General features: G+C 40.3%; 1 protein-coding gene across 3 annotated transcripts in view; it reads left to right on the top strand.

The window, feature by feature from the left end:
* MAP3K5 (mitogen-activated protein kinase kinase kinase 5) overlaps positions 1 to 21,623 on the top strand; it is a 207,747-nt gene that overhangs the window by 8,017 nt on the left and 178,107 nt on the right. The gene's annotated exons all lie outside the window — the stretch shown is intronic.

Here is a 21,623-nt window from a genome sequence, read left to right as displayed (position 1 = left end):
TGGTTTCCTTAGCTGTTTTAATGTATTAGCTTTTCTCTCTGGATGGTGATGTTAAAGAAACTGATCAAAATATGTGCCAGATTGTTGGAAAAGGAGAAAGGGTATAAGACAGTGCTGATTCTTAAGGTCTTACCTAATTATTCCAAAAATTTTTTAAAGTGAGTACTTGCATCTTATGTAAGTTTTATTTTATAGTGTTGTTTTTTTTTTTTTTTTCAAAAGAAAACAAAAACGAAGAGATACATAATGCAGGCTACATCGTGGTAATTTTCTTAGGGGAGACAGAAGGGAGAAGAGAAAATTTAAATGTTAACAGCATCTCCTACTAAAATTCATAGCAGAGCTGATCTGTGTCACATAAATGCCACAGGTTGCACAAGGTGACAGAAAACATTCCATTACAAGCAAACATTTTCTGTTATGGTAGGTCATCAGCAATGAGGAAAGCAGTTGCCTTTGGTACATGATTCATACAGAAAGGAAGTTATATTTCTTTGTACAGCAAGTCTCTTAAAATGGTTGTGGCCAATTATATCACTATTCTCCAATACTTTTAGTTGCTTCTAAGAACTCCTAGGAGAGCCACCCAAGTGAATATCCATGAACTTAAGGCCATGTGTTCTTTGACTCCAAACCATGTCAAACCAGGTATTTGCCTAAGCCAAAGATTTCATTCTCCTTTAGAAATCTTGGTTACCCCTATTTCTTATTAAAAAGTCATCTAAGGAGGGGGCACCTGGGTGGCTCAGTCAGTTAAGTGTCGGACTTCAGCTCAGGTCATGATCTCACAGTCCCTGAGTTCGAGCCCCGCGTCAGGCTCTGTGCTGACAGCTCAGAGCCTGGAGCCTGCTTCAGATTCTGTGTCTCCCTCGCTCTCTGCCCCTCCCCCACTCATGCTCTGTCTCTCTCTGTCTCAAAAACAAATAAAAACATTAAAAAATTTTTTTTTAAATAATAAAAAAAAGTCATCTAAGGAGAAGTAAACCCAGACTATTACATGTCAAATATGTCTTTGTGTCACAATTAATTTTTCTAATACAGTAAAGCCTTGGTTTGCGAGCATAATTCATCCCAGAAACATGCTTGTAATCCAAAGCACTTGTATAACAAAGTGAATTTCAAGAACCATTGGCTCAGTTGTGATCATGTGACATTTGGCATCACGTACTACTTGTGTTACGAGACATCGCTTGTTTATCGAGTTAAACTTTATTAGAAATGTTTACTCATCTTGTGGAAAACTCGCATAACACGTTACTCACAACCCAAGGTTTTACATGTGTTTATTGTGATAAATATCAGCTTACAGCCAGGGCAGCCAGGGCAAGGAGTGTGGTTCCTGCTGGACAGGGGCCATGCTTTTACCTTCAGCTAGGTATTTTTCAATTTATAGTTTGGTTATGTTGGGGTGCGGGTGATTTTATTTGGCTAGATCAGAATGATAATATAAATATATGTTGTCCTGTGCAATGTCATCCTCTTTTGCTAATCTTATTAGCTCTATAAAATAAATAGATGTGGCCAAGTAACTATCTATATTTTACAGTTGAGGAAGCACTTCCTTAGAGAGGATATGTGATTTGGCCAGAATAAATCATATGGCTGAGTAGGAGTTGAACTCAGGTCTTCTGACTTCTAGATTGAGGTGGTTTTTCCACTATGTCACACTTTCCCCTGCATGAAAAGCATTTCCAAGCACATTTGCTATTTAAGAGGATCAGCGCTAACATCTCAGTCCATGGTGGTAGGATTATTATGAGGAAGAGTCATGGTCATGAGACTCAAGACTTGACTTCTGGTCTCCTCTTGCTAACAAATTTCAGTGACTTCTAGTTAATAATCTTATAAAATAGCCCATCAGAAAGCTCCCTTTGACATTTCTCTATGAGTACCAAAGAGGGAGCTTCTAGCCTGGGCTGAGTCCTGGTTGCCAGTTGCTTGGACTGGAGCTATAAATGGGCTGTCTCCAGGCAAATTGTAGGCTATTTTCTGGACATGGTTCATCAGAAGGACTGCCAAGGGGTAGACCAAAACAAGCCTTTCTCTCGAGGGAACCCAAGAGCTTGGTTTACAACATAGCCTGGGGAGAGTTTCTTTCCATGGTTCCCTAAGAAATTCTGCCTCCTGAGTTTGAGTCACTTGCCTCTAATGTTAGAGCATGTATTCTCAGTAATTCAATTCCATAAGCACTTATCAGTTGCCTTTGATATGCCTCTTACTGTGATGGATGCGTGAAGAGTCATGAAAGAGAAGCAGGCGTAGATCTGCAGAAAAATAGAAGCTTATCACATGTATCTGTTTCCATGGGAAAAACTGATGCTAAAGAAGTCAGAAGTTACGTGCACTCCCATTCTTTCCACCCAACTAGTTCTTTTTTTTTTTTAATGTTTATTTATTTTGTGTGTGTGTGTGTGTGTGTGAGAGAGAGAGAGAGAGAGAGAGAGAGAGAGAGAGAGAGAGAGAATGAGTGGGAGAGGGGCAAAGAGGGAGAAAGAATCCCAGGCTCCTCCCTCTCAGCAAGGGGCCTGACATGGGGCTGGATCCCATGAACCCTGAGATCATGACCTGAGCCGAAATCAAGAGTTGGACGTTTAACTGACTGAGCCACCCACGCACCCTCCAACTAATTTTTACAAAATATTTGAAAATATTAAGTTACGAAACATTTCAGTCATAAAGAAAGTACATAAAATAGTTTATGCTCATTCATTCATTACCTAAATACAATAGCTGTTAAAACGTTTTGACATTTGTTTCACTTCTCTTTTGCTCCCTTTTAAAGAAACAGATCATTCTGGACAAAACTAAAAGCCTCTTTCTGCCACATAAATTTCACTTCCTGGGAAAAACGCTTTCTTCATTAGAAGTGCTAAATTATGATTTTCAAAAATCTGAAATCGTGGCTTTCTGCAAATGTAAATCTATGTTAAATATTTAATTAACTCATTATTTAATGAGAAAACCAGTAAGATATTAAAGCCAGTTAAAGGAGACTTTGAAGAGTGGATATTATGCATGCACACACACACACACACACACACACACACACGGAGTCAGGAATGCTGAAATGAATTTGCTAATAGACGCAAAACTGACTAATGTTCTGTAAGGCAAATCAGTAAGTGTAAATGTTGGGAGTTATTTTTCTACAGAATGGAAATCAATTGTATATCAAACAGGAATCACTTTACACTGCTGTGGACAAGGATTATTCTCATTGCTATCAGTTTTGCACAATTTAATGTTTATCCCAAAAGCATTGTAAAATGTACTCTCATGACTAGCAGGACAATCAAAGGTACACATCCTTTTAAAATCAGATAGTTCTGGGGTACCTGGGTGGCTCAGTCGGTTAAATGTCCGACTTCGGCTGAGGTCATGATCTCATGGCTAGTGAGTTCAAGCCCCACATCAGGCTCAATGCTGACAGATCAAAGCCTGGAGCCTGCTTCAGATTCTTTGTCCCCCCCCCCCACCCCTCCCCTGTTCATGCTCTGTCTCTCTGTCTCTCAAAAATAAATAATCATTAAAAAAATCAGATCGTTCCCAGCGAATGGGCTGTACAAAGCCAGCCCTCCACTGAAAGATACCCAGTGTTCTCTTTTACCCATTTCCAAGTCTTTGACGACTTTTTTTCACAGAAGGTTGGTCATTCTCAGCAGGCTCTATGCCTGTGGTTTTCTCAAGGGTCTGTTCTTTTCTCTTCTCAGCTGCTCTGCCATCTGAAGCTGTGATTGCCCTGAGAAAGCCTCAGAATCCCCCTTTTAACTTAAGGCTCCTAATCATGGTTATTTCAGGTCAGGAAACATGTAAAAATTGTATATTAGGGTGTCAGTCACCTAGGTTTCGGATGTGAAAAGAGGTACACACCCTGTGGCCAGAACCACATCACAAATACACCAGGGTGATGCCCGCAGTGTCTGCAAACCCACCTTCCCTCTCCTGTTAGGAAATCGTCATCGTTACTAATGTGAACTTCAGTCATGTAGACTGCTCCAAATGGGTTTAATTTTTGGAGGGAAAAAAATCCTTATAATATTTTAGAGGGCTGGAAAATCGCTGTAGAATTCCACAGGCCAAATAGTTCACTTTGGTCTTGTAATTTAAGGCAAGTCATACCCAAATGAACATCATGTGCTATATTGTACCGGGTGCTGTCAGTCACCACATGCTGGATCATTTTCAATCTTTAAAAAGCTTTATGAGGCAAACAGCATCAGGGGATTGATTTTAGATATGGGAAAACTGAGACCCTGCAAGGGTTATCACCTTGCCCCGTGTCACATGGCCACTCAGGGGCAGAACCCAGGTTTGAACCTAAGACTGATTCCAGAGTCCATTCATTTGTAATTCTGCTCTTGTCTCTCTCAGAAATAAACTATTTGAAAACATTTAAATTATGGTTAATCCCATTGTTACAGTCTTCTCATCAGCAATCATTTGTTGACTGCTTAAAATCTGCAAGATTTCATTCTAAGGTCCTCACAAAATTAGGCTAAGATAGTGTAATTTTTGCCTTTTATGATCTTACACCAAATTCAACAATTTAATAAAGAATTATTGGGAACCTATCAGATGCACAGTGGTGCTCTACGTAGTAAGTAAATAAAACACCCAAGAGAATATTTTTGAGGACTTCATAATGTGGGTGATTTCACTGAACAGTGCACATGAGAATGATGTTTATTACTACTATAACAGGTGTGAGAATGCATTGGAAATAAAAGTCTTACACACCTGTAAACTATGAGTTAGGCTCTCTATTTTTCTATGAAATCAGTATCATACTGAAAATTATTTAGGTAAATTCCCAGATTTTATTAAACACCTTTAAGATCTTTTGTAAATATTGATAAAAATCTTCTTAAATTGAATTCCAAGGGAGTGTTTAGAATTCTTTAATGAAGAAGAATTTTTTTATACTGACTTTTATGGAAGTAGACTTATTGCCTGAGACTTGGAGCCTTTTCTCTTATATATTGTTTTTCTAGTAGTGGAATTTGATCAATATGTAAATTCTCTTGTATTAGTTTTTTCATTTTGTGAAAAAAAATGTAGGCTATTTTAGATCGTTAAAATATGCCAGAAGCATTTTCAACTTAATATTCTTTAGGCCTATAGTTCATAATAAAATTGTGCTACTTGCTTATTGTTGCTGCCTAGGGTATATGGCCCTTGGTTGACAGAAAATAATCAACCTTAATGCCAAGTTATTGAATGGATGGGCCAGAATCAGAATAATAAACAGACAAAATTTCATTTAGATAATAAAGGCAGGCATGTATTGGATACACTGTTGATTCAGACCGATATCTGTATTGTGGTATATACAAAAAAATCACAAAAGTTGAAATCTGGGCTACCTTTGAAGGTTCTAAACAATGTTTATGAATTATGCTTTATATAACATTTGTAATTATTTTTGAGTCGCATTCATGCAGTTGCTATTTGTTAGCTCTACCAAGACAACAATTCCTAGATTTTTAGGAATTGGGTCTTGGGAACCTAGCTTTGGTTGATTGAGTGAAAATTCAGATACTTGTAGGTATGGGCAATAGGATTTTAGTTTTTCAAAATTAAGTCCTGGACAGTTTCCCAGATATACTGACTGGCCCAGTGTTTACTGTTTATATGCCATCAGAGGAAGAAAAGGTTTGTAGGCAATTGAAAGGGGTAGGGAGCCTAGCTTTAAAACTTTATGTGTGTCTGTGTGTATAATTAGTTGCAAAGCACGGTTGGGGTACAAGTTGCTTGGCTTGATCTAGTGAAATTAGAGAACAATGTTGTATCTTGCACGTGAGTTATGACAAGAATAGTTGGCTTGACGTTTCTTGCCAAGCAACTTAGCACTGCCAATATTTTAGGTGCCTGAAGTACACTTGGCAGTTGGTAAATATGAAATAAAATCGGAAAGGAAATGCTAGCATAGACTTTTAACAAAGCCTTAGACTCTTCTCTTCCTTTATAAAATCAGTAATATAGAAAATTCATTTAATCGCTAACTATGATATACGAGTCGGTTACCTGAGCACTGATGCTGCTGAGGTTATTGGAATGTCTACCAGCAGACTTGCATTGTTCCCAAAGTCTGAAATTAAGGGTTGTCAGCATTGCGAAATCTCTGCAGTCATTTATGCCTTTGACTTAACGTTTAATTTCTGAGAATATTCTGTTAGTGTTTAATAGTCCATTCAACATATATTCAAATGAGTGGCAGAGTTGGAAGTATTTTGATTAATTTGTGTCCCACTAAGGTATAAGTGACAAAGACTCATACTTATCATAAATATAGTATGTTTACAAAGTTCACTTTTAGATTCTTTTGAAGAAATGAATTAGGCGCCAAGATACCCTAATTAAGAAGACAGATTGCAGGAGCATTTTGAAGCTGCTAACATTTGGGGCATCTGGGTGGCTCAGTCAGTTAAGTGTCCAACTTCAGCTCAGGTCATGATCTCATAGTTTGTGGGTTCAAGCTCCACATCGGGCTCTGTGCTGACAGCTCAGAACCTGCAGCCTTCTTCGGATTCTGTGTCTCCCTCTCTCTCTCTGCCCCTCCCCCTCTCGCACTCTGTCTCTCTCAAAAATAAATAAACATTAAAAAAAAGCTGCTAACATTCATCAGGGTTTATTAATGACAGGGTTAGGGATTGTCTTGCCTGGATTTTTGGGAAGTTTAAAAGTTTAGACAGGATCCTTCTGTTCTTGTTTTTTATTTTAATTTTTTTTTAATGTTTATTTATTTTTGAGACAGAGAGAGACAGAGCATGAACGGGGGAGGGTCAGAGAGAGGGAGACACAGAATCTGAAACAGGCTCCAGGCTCTGAGCTGTCAGCACAGAGCCCGACGCGGGGCTCGAACTCACGGACCGCGAGATCATGACCTGAGCTGAAGTCGGCCGCTTAACCGACTGAGCCACCCAGGTGCCCCTAGGATCCTTCTGTTCTTGATTCTTTGTTGAAGACAGCATTAAGGAAGGAAAAAGGCAGACAACTCCCAACAAGAATTTGTAGGTGACTGAGCTTAAGTAACCTTCATGGAGTTTTACGGCTACATTTGTAACTGTCGTTACCTGTGGCTCATTTGTGCCCATTTATGAAATCGTTGAGAAGGTAAAACCTTGATAACATAAGAGTGACACTCTTCTACTTCAGCCAAATCTCTTATGCACTTAGAACTAAAATTGGGATAGTGCTATATCTTTCTGGTTTACCTCCAACATTGACACATTAACTGTTTGCTGAAATGTAGGTAAACTCGCAGGGAAGCATTGCCTCACACTTTGCAAGCTGCATGGAGCTCAGAACTCTGCATTTAGTCAGGTTTTAGTAAAGAAGCAGGTTTCACCTTGTTAAGTATATAGTGAACATTCTTCTCGATGGATAATCTTTTGATTATCCAGTCTTATAGCTCATTCTTACTATGTATTTCCATTCATTTTTAATCTGAAGTAGGCCCAGAAGGGCCAGATGCCATTCTCAGGTGGTCCCAGAAGCAAGAGAGCTGTTCATGAAAAAGCTACTGGTACTGTGTTGTGAAGCTGCTTGGAAATTTTGAAGCAAAATTGTACTGTGGCATTTATTTATTTTTTTAATATATATTTTTTAAGTTTGTTTTTGAAAGAGAAAGAGACAGAGCATGAGCAGGGGAGGGGCAGAGAGAGAGGGGGACACAGGATCTGAAGCAGGCTCCAGGCTCTGAGCTGTCAGCACAGAGTCCCATATGGGGCTTGAACTCATGAACCGTGAGATCATGACCCTAGCTGAAGTCGGACGCTTAATCGACTGAACCACCCAGGTGCCCCTGTACTGTGGTATTTATATCTTCTCGTGCCTTGATTTTCCCAGACCACTGCTACATCATAGATTTGGGCTTTCCTCTGAAAATACCATTAGATATATTGGAATAAGTTTGCAGAGGCAGATGTGTTATGCATCCATGATTTTTCTATCTTCAAATTCCACTTTTTGGGGTTTGTTCTTGTTGGTTTGTCAAGGGAGTAAAAGCATGTTACCTAAACAGACTGCTGTGTCAGAGGATAAGCCACATTTAATTTGAGAAGATTTTCTGAGAGCATTAAAGGAGAAATAGGCTATGACTGGAGAGTCCAAGGCCTTAATCTGCTTTCAGTTTTCAGTTACCTGATCTAAATGCTAGAAGCTCAATTTAAGATCTGGACTGGCTGATAAGCTTCTGATGACCTTCCGGTTAGTCTATGAGAATTAACTTTTCAAGACTTGTAATTGTTTCCTTTAGCCATAGAAGGAAGTATTGCCCAACTTTTGAACCAAAATATGTACCTAATATGTGCTCACCCGAGAAATTCCTTCCCGAATCCAGAATATTGCTTGGTTATTTATGAGTTCAAGCTTCACATTCTTATTCATTTAAGCTAAGAATAGTCCTGGAACTATTATCTTTCTATTTTTATTCTTTCTTTAAGATCTGTGTAATATTACGGGGCTCCTGGGTGGCTCAGTTAGTTAAGCGTCTGACTTTGGCTCAGGTCATGGTCTCACGGTTTGTGAGTTTGAGCCCCGTGTTGGGCTCTGTGCTGACAGCTCAGAGCCTGGAGCCTGCTTCAGGTTCTGTGTCTCCCTTTCTCTCTGCCCCTTCCCCGCTTGCACTCTGTCTCTCTCAGTCTCTCAAAAATGAATAAACATTAAAATTTTTTTTAAATCTGTATAATATTTTTATTGCATGCTTATGTTAGTAGCCCCTATCTTTTATCTCTTAAAATAATTTCTTAAAAGCTACTAAATAAGCTCCGATTCAGTATCCAATGCATACTCGATTCTTTGAGGGATATTAAAGATTCAGTATCCAATGCATACTTGATTCTTTGAGGGATATTAAGAAAAGGCTATTGCTCCATAAATTTTGCCTCATAGGTGAAATGACTGAGAAGGAACAACTGAAAAAATCAAGTCCAGTGTTACAGGATAAGGAAAAAGCCTTTGTTAGGAAGGTCTGACATAGAAGGAACAGTGAGTGTTAGGATATTTAAGGGATGGTTATAATATGATTCCACCTCCCTTTTCCTTATCTGTCTTGTTTATCCTGTATTTCTTGTACCTAATACAGTACTTGGCACATAGTAGGCACTTGATACGCTTGATACATATTGATGGGTTGAATGAATGAATATTGCACTTTCCCCTCCTCGTGTTTACTTACTGGTTTTGATGTCTGCCTTTCCTAGTTAACTGTGAGTTAAACTCCTAAATGGCAAAGATCACCTTTTATGGATCCTGACATCCCCTAGGCCTTCAGTGTCTGAGCTTGAGCTGTAGATATGTGCTTGATCACACTTAATGACTCCATAGAATAGAATTCAATGAAATCAACTCTTCCCTGAGGAACTCACAATCTAGTGCAGGAGACCAGCCTATAAACGTCGGTTGCGCTGATCACTATACTGGAGGTTTGTATAAAGTGCTTTGAGAACACAAATGACAGACAGGATTCTTCTAGAGAAGAAAAGAGTGTTGGCTCAGGCTTTGGACAGGAGGTGATATTTAAGTTGAGTTTGAGGGGTAACGCTGCAACCACTTATTATGTGTCAGGCTTGTTAAATTACGGGAACAAGCGAGTCTTCCCATAAGAAAGAGGTAGAATAAAAAGAGGGCCTATTATGGAACCCCAAAAACCACCAACATTAAAAATGGACAGAAGAAGGCATCAACTAGTGAGAAAGAGAAGTAGTCAGGAGGTAGGACAATGGATTGGGGAGAGTTCAGAGAGAGGAAGAGAGAAGAGGAGAGTGAGCTAGTAAAGGGACTGTTTCAGAGAAATAACTGAACAAGGCTAGAAAATCCCAGATGACTTTTGTCAGAGCGGTTTCAGGAAAGCAGGTGTTGGTAACTGTCAGGATAGGGTCTGGGGTGGACAATGGGAGGCACATAATGAAAAGCATTATTTAAAGAAATGTGTTGGGAAGAGAAGCAGAAAGAGAAGGCAGTATAGGTCTCTGGAAGCCAGAACTCTGCTCAGGGAGGAGGTGCCCGGCCTGGTCCTGCTGTAGAGGTTTGTGCCTCAGGGACAGAACGTGCTCAGGTAGCCTTTAGGTGCTCAGGAATCATTTACCATTGTTCCTGTGGGAGTGTGGAATACAGATTCCCAACCCCTTTCTTTGAGAAAGAACTTCAGAGCATGGCCTTTTGTAAATGTGCTTGCTTTCTTGCTAATTGGAATTAGCTGAAAATAGAATTGCTTTTCCTTGTTCTGTAACTTAGATAAATTTGAATTCACAGTGATAGAGCTTGTGTTAGGGGTTCTTTACCAGTTGAACTCAATTTACAGAAGTGGAGGACTGGTTGAGGAAGTGAAGGTGTTCACTAAGAAAATGGATATGCTTAGGCTAGGGAAGTTTTTCATTCATCTGTTTCCAGTGGGCAGATTTCACAGGCTTTTTTTTTTTTTTTTAAATCCTTAAGGAGAGAGAGAATGAGCATGGGAGAGGGGCAGAGAAAGAGAGAGAAAGGAAAGAAAAGAAAGGAAAAAAGGGAATTAAGCAGACTCCAAGCCCAGTGCGGAGCCTGACACGAGTGAGGCTCGATCCCATGATCCTGGGATCATGACCTTGAGCCAAAATCAAGAGCAACTGAGCCACCCAGGCACCCCTTCACAGGCTTTTGAAACTAAAAAATAAGAATTGGGACCAACTGTTTTCTCAGCCACTGGAAACACTTCATTGCTTGTAACACTGGCTGCTTACAAGAAAAATGATTCCTTTTTAAAAGGAGACCTTTTTGCTGAATGCCATCTCACTTTGTAAACTTCCAGTAGAAACACTCTTTTAAAAGACTCTGAAAACTTGAAAAAAACTTTTTTTCTAGTGTTTATTTTATTCTGGAGAGAGAGAAAAAATGAGTAGGGGAGACAGAGACAGGATCTGAAGCAGGCTCCAGGCTCTGAGCAGTCAGCACAGAGCCTGATGTGGGGCTGGAACCCACTAACCGTGAGATCATTACCTGACCTGAAGTCGGATGGTTAACTGACTGAGCCATCCAGGTGCCCCACAAAACTCCAATTACTTTTGTGGCTTTCTTCTTGTTAGGTTCCAAACCACTCGTGGAGGGGAGGCTGCTCTGACCAGATCACTACAGTAAACCCTGGGTTGGCCTGAAGTTACTCTCGCTCCATACATGTACGCTCATTTGTACTCATCGTCCCAAAGAAGCTCCCTCCTCCTCAAAAACAATATTATCTGAATATTTACTGCTGCTTTTTTAGTGGCTTAACTTGGAATCACCTCCCTTGAACTTTATCTTTTTTTTTTGAAATTATTTATTTATTTTGAGAGCGAGAGAGAAAGTGCGCTCACAAGCAGGGGTGGGGCAGAGAGACAGAGGGAGAGAGAGAATCTCAAGTAAGTTCTGTGCTGTCAGCACGGAGCCTGACGTGGGGCTCGATCCCACAGACTGCGAGATCATGACCTGAGCTGAAATCAAGAGTCGGATGCTCAACGGACTGAGCCACCCAGGGGCCCCAAGCCTTATCTTTTATACCTCCTGCATACAGAGAGGAACACAATGTTGGCTGATGTTTTTGATGACACTCCCTTTCAGAGGGAGCCTTAGGTGCCACACTTACCAAAATGGGAGAGGGAAGGGACACATTTGGTTAGAAAACTTTTGTATATTTAAGAATAACTCTAAGGAGGGGTGCCTGGGTGGCTCAGTCGGTTAAGTGTCCAACTTTGGCTAAGGTCATGATCTCATGGTTCATGGGTTCAAGCCCTGCATTGGGCTCTGCGCTGACAGCTCAGAGCCTGGAGCCTGCTTTGGATTCTGTGTCCTCCTCTCTTTCTGCCCATCCCCCGCTTGCACTCTGTCTCTCTCTCTCTCAAAATAAATAAACATTAAAAATAAAGAATAACTTTAAGGACTGAGGTCTCCCTGCCCCCCCCCCTTTTTTTTTATAATAGGAGACCATTACAGAGCCAAACCTTTGATAACCTATCTTGAAAATCAGTTCTGAGAGTGAAACTTGAATTTTCTAAAAGAGCATTTCCAGAGAGAACATATTTTTTAAATACTGAGTTGTTGAGATAGTACAGAATCTTTTTTGATAATAGTAGTAACAGTGGTAATTATAACAATAAAAAGATTAGGGTGGAAAGATTAATTATATAGTTTTCCAGCAGCAGACCAGCTAGGTTTCTTTCCTTTGTTCATGTGAAATGAACGAAAATGCCCTTTTTTGGTGTCAGATGTCTCTTGAGTATGTCTTTTTTAGCCCAGGCCCTACCTCCCTGCCCCTGGAAAGCTGTAGGTTTAACCATCTGGTGCACAGCACACACCTGCTGTCACACAGGTACCTCTAACTCATTTCCCTTAGAAACTGGGCTCCTCTTCTCCTTCCTAACATTTTACTACATTGCACTCAGTTTTCAGAACTAGAATCCTGCTCTAGATTTCTTTCTTTCTGTTTTTAAATGTTATTTGTTTATTTTGAGACAGAGGTGGGGAGAAGGAGCAGAAAGAGAGGGAGAGAGAGAGAATCCCAAGCAGGGAGAGAATACCATTAGCATGAAGCCTGATGCAGGGCTCGAACCCACGAACCATGAGATCATGACCTGAGCTGAAGTCGGATGCTTAACCGACTGAGCCACCCAGGTGCCCCCTGCTATTGCTTTTAAGTGCAAGTTCTTGCTTCATACATAGATCTGAGGATCATGCATTTGTCTGTTCTTATAGAAAGTTTAATAGATTTTCTTTTTACTCTTGACTCCTTCCTCCATCTTGAATTTATTTTGTTGTATGAAGTAGGAAAAGCAATGTATCTGAATTCCAATGTACTATGATTGATATGAGAAACAGTATGTGAGCTAAGTGAAATTTACAACCATAATATTTCTTTAAATATCACTTAATATTTGCTCATGGCATAGTCAGAACTACGTTAGTTATTTCTTTTCTTTATGTTATTTATTTATTTTTGACGCAGAGAGAGAGAGAGAGAGTGAGAGCAAGCATGCACAGGGGAGAGGCAGAGAGAGCAGGAGAGAGAGAATCCCAAGCAGGCTCTGCACTGTCAGTGCAGAGCCCGATGCCGGGCTTGAACTCACCAGCCACAAGATCATGACCTGAGCCAAAATCAAGAGTCGGACACTTAAGCAACTGAGCCACCTAGGCACCCCAAATTCAGTGCTTTTAGTAGATTTACGAAGTGTGCAACCATCACCAATATTTAATTCCAGAACATTTTCATCACCTCAGATATAATCCCTGCGCCCCTTAGCAGTCACTCCCACGTTCCCCTCCCAGCCACTAGCAACTGCGATTCCACTTTCTCTCTGTATGAATTGCCTATTCTAGATATCTCATAGAAGAAGAATCATACAATATGTGGCATTTTGTGCCTGGCTTCCTTCCCTTAGCATAATGTTTTCAAGTGTTACTCATGTTGTAACAAGTGTCAATCCTTCACTCTTTGGCTGAATTCTATTTTTTTGCATGGGTATTTAACACATTTAGTTTATCCATTCATCAGTTGATGGGCATTTAGCTTGTTTCTACTTTTGGGCTGTAATGAATAAAGCTACAATGTACGTGATTTGGGGTGGACATATGTTTTTCATTCTCTTGATTATATACCGAGGAGTGGGATTGCTGATTCACATAGTGACTCTATGCTTATATTTTGAGGAATCACTAAGCCATTTTCTAAAGTGTCTGTAGCATTTTCTGGTACCACCGATAATGAATTAAGGCTCCATTTATTCACATTCTTACTAATGTTTGTTCTTGGCTTTTTGATTCTAGATATTCTAGGGGGTATGAAGTGGTACCTCGTTGTGGTTTTCATTTGTATTCCCCCGATGACTAATGATGTTGAGCATCTTTTCATGGGCTTATTGTCCATTTGTACATCTTTGGGGAACTATGTATTAAGATCTTTTGACCATTTTAAACTTTGTCTTTTTTAAAAAAGTTTATTTATTTATTTTGAAAGAGAGAGAGAGAGTGAGCAGGGGTGGGGCAGAGAGAGAGGGAGAGAGAGAGAGAATCCCAAGCAGGCTCTGTGCTGTTAGTACAGAGCCTGACATGGGGCTCAAACTGATGAACCATGAGATCATGACCTGAGCCAACGTCAGACACTTAACCAACTGAGCCACCCAGGTGCCCCTCAAATTTGTGTTTTTATTGTTGAGTTGTAATAGTTCTTTACATATTCTGCATATAAATCCCTTATCAGGTACTTGATTTGTAAATAGTTCCTTCTATTTTGGGTTTTTTTTCCCCCATTTTCTGCGCTAGTGCCCTTTGAAGCATGAAGTTTTAATTCTGATGAAATCTACCTTATCTATGTTTTCTTTGGTTGCTTATACTTTTGATGTCTTATATAAAAAACTACTGCCCAGTGTGAAGTCATGATGATTTATACCTATGCTTTCTTCTAAGAGTTTTATAGTTTTCTCTCTTGAATATAGGACATTCATCCATTTTGAGTTGATTTTTAATATATCCTGTGTGGTAGGGGTCCAACTTCAATTCTTTTGCATGTGGATGTCCAGTTGTGTCTGCACCACTTTTTGGAAAGACCATTCCTTTTTTCATTACTGAATTTTCTTTGGCACCCTTGCCAAAAATCAATTGACTATAAATGTATGAGTTTATTTCTCAATTCTGTTCCATTTTGTTATATGTTTATCCTTATGCCAGTACCACATAGTCTTGATTACTTCAGCTTTGTATTAAGTTTTGAAAAGGAAGTAAAGGAAATACGAGATCTCCAACTTTGTTCTTTTTAAAGACTGTTTTGGCTGTTTTGTTCCCCTTGTATTTTCGTACGGATTTTTGGCTTGTAATTTCTGCAAAAAAGACAGTTGGGTCTTCTTCCTATTTTTAACTGTCCCCGATATTCTTTTCTTTCTATTTCTTTTGCATTTCTTGGGTTTCGTGACAACTGGCCTTGACTTCTGATTCTTATTTTTTGGCTATTGAACAGTGAACCATGACTGCAGGGTTTTTAGGTTTTGAGCATTTATTGTCAGTTATCACACTTAGGAGCAAATAGATATCACTTCCTCCCTCCCTCTCCCCTTCCCTCCCTCTCTCCCTTCCTTCCTTTCTCTCCTTTTTTTCCTTGTTCCCTTCCTACCTTTCTTCCTTCCTTCTAGTGGGTTTGATCCTTATTAGAATTATCAATGTTCACAGAGTCTGACCAGAATAAACGAGAATCCCTACTTACCTTTGTCTGCTTATTACCTGAAATTTAAGTATTTAAATATGAAAAGTCAAAATATTTCTTGAAAGCGTTATTATGGTGATAAACTTGTCCTTTGTGATTTGGTTTCTTATACAAAATACGGAAAATCGGATTTTTACGAGAGAAAAAACTTCCCCAAAAGTTAATTTGTCTATAACCTACTTAACAGTTCATGTTCTTTCTGAAAGTAGTCTCGTGTGTGTCAATATTTCTAGGGCAAGAGTGGGTTAGCACTCTGTTTTGCAGGTTCAACATCTCGGTGTTAAGATATTAGATGAGGAAATGGAGTTTATCATAGATTGAAATTTTCCGCTATGCTCATGATTTGATTTGAAACCTCAGAAATGTTACCCTTACTTGAGTCATCACATTGACATCCTCTTTCCTCTACAGATATTTTAATGACCTCTGTTCCCAATCACAAATTCTGACCTGTTCAGTCTTGTTGAGCCAGTTATCCTACAACCCAGTGCCCTAAAACCTAGCTGCTGGCTGCCATGTCTGGTAATGAAGAAATGAATCAAACCCCCAGATAATCTACCAGTCTGTCCATTACCACAGGTGAATCGAAGGATAGCAGGTGTGGAAGTTTGGAACAACAGGAGCACAGCACTGACCCACTCGGCTATGAGATCAGTGGTCCCCAGCTATTTTTGCTTGTAAATTATGAAGTGATCCCAGACGTCATCCTATAGGCAGTTCTTTGCCAAGTTATTGCTTGGTCTTGTTGCGAAAGAGAAACTAGAGCTTCAACTCAGAAATGTGTCCCGCAGAACAGTCCAATTTGCAATTGAGGTGTTCATGGGGCCAGTCTCTGACTGCTCCCACTCTCCAGTGTGGGGAGTTGGGGTTGGGGGTAGGGGTGGCTCGGGTCTTGGCTTCACCTGCAGCTTCCATGGTTTTATGCTAGACCAGAAAGATTCTTGCCCTCTCTCATGACCGGCGGTGCAGCTGGGATAGCTCTATGGGAGAGGGAATGTTTCTTGGAATGTGAATAATCTGAGCATGTTCGCGCTGGGGATTTATATCTCTACTGCTCAGAGAACCAGAAAAAATAAAATAAAATCTTCCTAGGGAAGGAAGGGAAGGCATATGTTGGGATGATCAAGATATGGACCGTGGATCCGACACACCTCTGTGTTTGATTCTTGGCCCTGCCACTTACTGAATCTGTGTTCTTCTCTCAGCCTTAGTTTTCCCATGTGTAAGATGGAGATCCAAGCAGTCATTGCCTTATGGGCCCGTTGAGAGGGTTAAATGGGGTCGTGCATGTAAGGAGCTTTATACAGTGCCTGGCAGGTTTTCGGCTGTTGGAATAAAAAGGACTTTAGAGGCTGTTTAATCCAGCACTTTATCTGATGCAGGAATCTACCAAGAGGTTTTTAGGTGTGCTTTTATTATGTTGCCAAATTGCCACGTAAATTTGATTTTTAAAGGGAGGAATCAAATGATGAAATCTGAAAAAAAAAAAAAAAAGATAAATTCTGACCTTTTGTTAAGATACTGTTTAAAAAGCGCTCCACTGCCTGGGGATTTAGTGGCAGGAAAGATAGCACATGATCCTGGAAGCAGATATGTGGCAATAGTGGTGTCCAAAGAGACAGATTTGGAGTGAGGGTGTGACCCCACAGAGCTCATGTGTCTCAGCTTCTGGGGTGCAGAGGGTCGAACACATGCTTTAGAGTTAGGAGGCCTACTTGGTGTTTCAGTTCTGCCTCACGTGTCCTCTGTGGATTGAGAAAGCCTGTGTTTTACCACTGTTTTGAGGATTAACTGAGAAAACATATATGAAAGGAGCAGGCGCATAGTAGGTGCTTGGAACCTATATATATTCAGTGTTCAGTTCAATATATAAATTGGAACATTTATATATTCACAGCATTGCCTGCCTTTTTAAAGAGGTCTGTATTTCATTTCTCTGTTGCTGCTAACTGTGCAAAACCCAGGGGGCTTGAAAGAACCTGTTATAATCTCTCACAATTCAGTGCGTCGACTGTATTCAGCTGGGTGGTTCTTCCATTTCACGTGAATTTGGTTGGGTCTGTAGTCATCTAGGCTCTTAGGCTGGGTTGGAATGTCCCGGAAGGCTCATTCCCATCACCGGATGTTGGTGTGGCCTATCTATGGGAGCCTCAGTTCTTCTCCTGCGGCCTCTCCACATGGCCAGGTTGGACTTCTCACATGGTGTTTGCATTCTGAGAGAGAATGTCTACGGTAAGAGTAGAAGCTCTCAGTTCTCACGCGTTTTGCTTTCAAAGTTCTGAGAACATTACTTTTGCAGTATTTTATTGGTCAGAGCCAACCTAGACTCAAGGGGAGGTGGATGACTCAATGGGCAAAGTAGGCAAGTGCATACAGAGAGGTAAGGAATGGGTGATGACCGTCTTTGGAAACATCTGCCACAGTCTGGATGTTCTTGCATGCTTCTCTACATCATATGGGTGTGCACGTGTCAGAGGGACCTGCCAACGAATCAATAGCTTTCTGCCTGCTTCCCTCCCATCTAGTAGCTAAGTCGTGGAGAGAGACTGAGTCCTGGGCCCTGAGGAGAGTCACTAGATTTTGAGAAGGGTGCAATTAAAACTCAAAATGGAAGGTACCTCAATAGAGTCAGCAAGAGTACACCTTACATGGAAAAAGTGTCTTCCTCTATAAATTTTCAGTTTCCACAGGTAGGGCTGGTAGAAATTTACTATCCAAATACTGCCGTGAGATTTTTTTGCTACCAGAAGAACGTGTGCCCGAAAGCTGACCTGTTTCCCCACACCTTTGGGCCCATTGGGATTAGATGGTTAAACAGAGACAGGATGGCTAAAGATTTGTCCTGGCTGGTGCTTGACGTGGAGAAAGCAACGAACAATTTTGTGGAGATCCTATTTATACGTGAAAGACTTCTTCTTAACTGACTAGTTATGCAAAGAAGTAGAGATTGCTTTTTTAAAAGCTATACAAATTAACATGCATCCAAGACTCAATACCCCATCTCAGCCTTGGGAATGGACGCTCTTGTGACATTTTTTCCCTCTAGCGTGTAGAGGGCGAGGCAGCAAAGGAGTAGGTCTACAGAGAGGGCCAGGCGGTAGCAATGGGGGTTAACCAAGAGACCTCAGGAGGCTGGGAGGGGGATGGGGCAGTAGCCTCCCCTGGGGCCAAGTAAAAATAGGAACATGTGGCTTATGGACTGGTTTAATCTGTAGGCAACCTGCCTATCCCTAGAGGGGTTTGCAGCCAGCATTCAAGTTTCCCGAGAGATAAAGACAGAGTACAGAAGGTACTTTCTCTTATATAATTCCCCTTGCTCCCTCCCCACTGTTTAATTCTACTTGACTTTAGAAACTCGACTAGAAGTTTACTTTTCTTTTTGTATTTTTCCTAATCTAAGCCTTCCTCCCACCTTACCTGCATACTCTCTCTGTCTCATTTCTGGTGCTGTTCATGGATGGTTGAACCAATGAGGAACATGAGCCAACCTCTCTCCCTAAACTTTGCCCAGAGAGCACCTGAGAGTCATGTGCAAACATCAGCAGACAGTTCTTGGCTGGGTGTCCCATCAAATGTTTATATTTGGAAAAAGCATTGGTTCTTCTACTTGGCAAACAAAAAGTTTCCGACTTTAAATGCACAGAGTCAGGAGCTCTGTTGTTCTGTTTGCTTATCCCCATACCCCACTCACTGCTCTGTTTCTTCTAACTTCTCTCTGGCTGGAGCATCAGTATAGATTTTTCTTTCTTATTTTTGTTTCTTGCTGCAAATGAACAGTGTTGTCTGCTAAAATTGGGAGCAAAAAGTATTTGTGTGACTATTTTTAAGGTCATGCATTTTAAATTTAAAGAGGTAAAGGAGCTAATTTTTAAATTCTTTCGTTTCCTTTTCTAATGTATTGGGGAATGAAGACACTCTGTTAATCTTTTAAGTTTTAGTTGAATTGCTGCTGAGTCAGTCTTTCCCCAAAGCATTCATTATATCTGCTTTTATTTCTTTTTTTTTTTTTAATTTTTTTTTTCAACGTTTATTTATTTTTGGGACAGAGAGAGACAGAGCATGAGCGGGGGAGGGGCAGAGAGAGAGGGAGACACAGAATCGGAAACAGGCTCCAGGCTCTGAGCCATCAGCCCAGAGCCCGACGCGGGGCTTGAACTCACGGACCGCGAGATCGTGACCTGGCTGAAGTCGGACGCTTAACCGACTGCGCCACCCAGGCGCCCCATGCTTTTATTTCTTAAGAGAGCCATTTGGTGGCTCACCTTTCTTACCTCCTTTTCTATCACTTCTCTTTTGTGCTGAGTAGTTGCTGTAGTTGCTAAGAAATGGCTTTCTAATTAATGAGCACAATTTTGGGGAGAAACTCGACCAAACTATAAGAGGAAACTCAACTCGTTAGCACAGGATGCGAAGTCAGCCTCCAGGCAACCCTCTCTCACAAGCCCTGTGATTAGACCCATACTCATGGCTGTTTTCCTAATAAATCTAGCTCAGGGATCTCTCCATTCTTGTGTGTAAATGCCATTCAGTGTTTTCACATTTTCCCCTAATAGGTTCTATAATTTTACTGTTTTGATAGTTGCAGGACCCAATGATTTGGGGAAATGGACTGATTCTTCTAAGCTCCTTCCTCTTCCTGCCTGGAATTCACTTCTCACACTTCCTGGGGAATTCCCTGGCATCTTCCAGGTCAGCTCTGTGAACTTTCTCTCCTCAGAGTATCCCACCCAGGCATTTACTAATTCCCTCTTCTGTCTCCCCCATAGTGCCATCTACTTGCTTCTTCATTTCAACGATTGGCTTCTCAGTTGGAGTGTTAAGTTTTAAAGTTAGATTAAGATCTGTTGTTTTCACCCTTGTGTCTCTAGTGCTCACATGTAATAAATGCTCAATAAGTGTTTCCTGAATAAATAAATTAGTGAATAATGCCATTACTTAAATTCATTGAACATACATGTGTTAACGATTTGATCATTTTCATAAGCAAAACCTCATCTCGTGTAAGAGCTTCATTCAGAAAATCTTTTGCCTTTTATATTGGGCAAATATAGGTGTTGCTTGTGGCTAAAAAAGAAAGCTGATCAATATATAAAATGATATGTGCCTTGACATTTAGTATAGGATTTACTAGTCTTAACTGGCTTTAAGTCTTTTATTGTTTTTTGGAGAAAATTAGTCTGATGACAGCCATATATATATATATATATATATATATATATATATACACACACACACACACACACACATATATATACATACATACATATATATATATACAAACACACACACACACACACACACACACACACGTATTTAAATGTTTATTTCTTTTTGAGAGAGAGAGGGCGAGCACAAGTGGGGAGGGGCAGAGAGGGAGACAGAATCCCACGTAGGCTCCATGCTGTCAGCACAGAGCCTGATGGGGGGATCAAACTTAAGGACTGAACTCATGACCTGAGCTGAAATCAAGGTCGCACGCTTAACCAGCTGAATCCACCCAGGGGCCCTGAATCACGTATATTATTGACTACTGACTATGCTTTGCTCTTTAGGCATGTTCATGCCATCATACGGCAATTAAAAATATCCCAGCTGGCCAAGTTTTTAGAAATACTGTCTTGCTTTTCCACAAGGTGACAGAGGGTCAGTGGAAGAGTCCCAGGTGCATTCTGTCCTACTGGCATTGGTGTCTGTCAGAACAGGTTCAATAGTCAGGCAGTGATTGTAGCCCCCTCTCCTTGCGTATGGCATCTGTTTAGCACTTTCATGTATATAAAACATTAGCTGAAGACTTTAAAAACCCAGCCTCTGTAACTTAAAACGTGTGTAAAATTGTTACTTTCCCTCCTAAGTTCTGTGGGCTTTTCCCATGATAATAGTAGGTAGAACCTGTTCTTTGAAAATGGGGGATAGTTTGTGTATGGATAGTTTTTTATGTTTCAAACTTTTAATTTAAGTATAGTTTTAGTATAAAGGCTACTTTAAGAAACTCTCTTCCTTTTTTTTTTTTTTTGCAGGGTTTATTTATTTATTTACTTACTTATTTTTTATTTTATTAATATAATCAAGAAACTCTCTTCCTTAAAGATCTATTCAGGGCTATGTTATTCTTAGGTTATAATATGGATTTTTGGTACTGATTCCTGCCTACCATCAGCAGTGGGAGATATAGCACATTTAGCAACCAACTTCTTACCCATCTTTGTCCCTATTGTTCAGCCTAGTATAGCCTATACTATATAGGCTGCTGTATAATATTCAGTTCAATAAATATTTATTGAATGAACAAGTCAGTAAGGCTGCAGAGAACAATTTACTTTCTTTTTTAATTTTTTTTAATGTTTATTTATTTTTATTTTTGAGAGAGAGAGAGAGAGAGAGACAGAGAGAGACAGAGCATGAGCTGGGGAGGGGCAGAGAGAGA

Source organism: Lynx canadensis, chromosome B2, assembly GCF_007474595.2.
Source record: "Lynx canadensis isolate LIC74 chromosome B2, mLynCan4.pri.v2, whole genome shotgun sequence".
Lineage (NCBI taxonomy): Eukaryota > Metazoa > Chordata > Mammalia > Carnivora > Felidae > Lynx > Lynx canadensis.
Note: the sequence above shows the minus strand (reverse complement) of the source record. Positions and strands in the feature narration are given on the sequence as shown.